Source organism: Propithecus coquereli, unplaced genomic scaffold (assembly GCF_000956105.1).
Source record: "Propithecus coquereli isolate 6110/MARCELLA unplaced genomic scaffold, Pcoq_1.0 Scaffold2537, whole genome shotgun sequence".
Classification (NCBI taxonomy): Eukaryota; Metazoa; Chordata; class Mammalia; order Primates; family Indriidae; genus Propithecus; species Propithecus coquereli.
In genome coordinates this window covers 34,812-35,797 of record NW_012148105.1, presented here as the reverse complement: position 1 = coordinate 35,797, position 986 = coordinate 34,812, and the positions used below count along the sequence as shown (strand labels likewise).

The 986-nt window shown below is 56.3% G+C and overlaps 1 pseudogene; it reads right to left on the bottom strand.

The window, feature by feature from the left end:
• Positions 1–208: 208 nt before the first annotated feature.
• On the bottom strand, positions 209–980 carry LOC105812530 (annotated as a pseudogene).
• Between the last annotated feature and the right edge of the window lie 6 nt (positions 981–986).

The window sequence follows — 986 nt, the reverse complement described above, 5'->3', positions numbered from 1 at the left end:
TGAGCCTAAGCAGGAAGAGGGGACCAATAGCTAGTATGTATTGGACACCCATTGACGTGGGTGTTTCACACACCTGCATCCTTACAGCAGTCCTAGGGAGACAGACACTGTGATCCCCAGCCCTCCTGTCACATTTCACCACCACCTAACTGGTCATTGGGAGACTAGGGCACAGATATTCCGCGGAAGCTTTCACTGGTGGCATTCTTCAGCTCCTGTTCCTTAGGCTGAACATGATCGGGCTAAGGAAGGGGGTGAAGACCGTGCAGGTGGTGGCCATCAGGGTGTCACTGTACATAGAGTGGGGGCCCTTGGGCTTGAGGTAGGTAATGGAGGCAAAGCCATAGTGCACGGCCACCACAGTGAGGTGGGAGGCACGTGTGGGGAACGTCCCGTGCTGGCTCTCAGCAGAGGGGATCCTCAGGATGGCAGCCATGATGAAGACATAGGAGAGGACGAGGAGGAATAAACAGCCTATCAGGGCTGTGACATGCACCAGCATCACACCCATGACGACAGAGGATGTCTTGTCCCCACAGGCCAACTTCAAGAGGCTAAGCACGTGGCAGGGAAGATGGTGGATCCCATTCGACCTGCAGAAGGTAAGATGGAAAACTATTGATGTCACCATGATCTCCATGACTGAGCCACCAGCCCAGGCCCAGGCTACAAGACGGGCACAGCCATGGGGGCTCATGAGCACATGGTAGTGCAAGGGGTGGCAGATGGCCATGTAGCGGTCATAGCCCGTGACCGTGAGCAGGCAGGAGTGGGTGAAGCCGAACATGAAGGAGAAGAACATCTGGTTGGTGCAGGCCACAAAGGTGATGGAGCGGTGGGTGGAGAGCAGGTCGGCCAGCATTCAGGGAGTGACGCTGACCGGGAACAGAATCTCAGAGATGGAGAGGGCGCACAGGAAGAGGTCCATGGGCGTGTGGAGTCTGTTCAGTGCAGACTGTAGCCATGACGAGCAGGTTCCCCAGCAA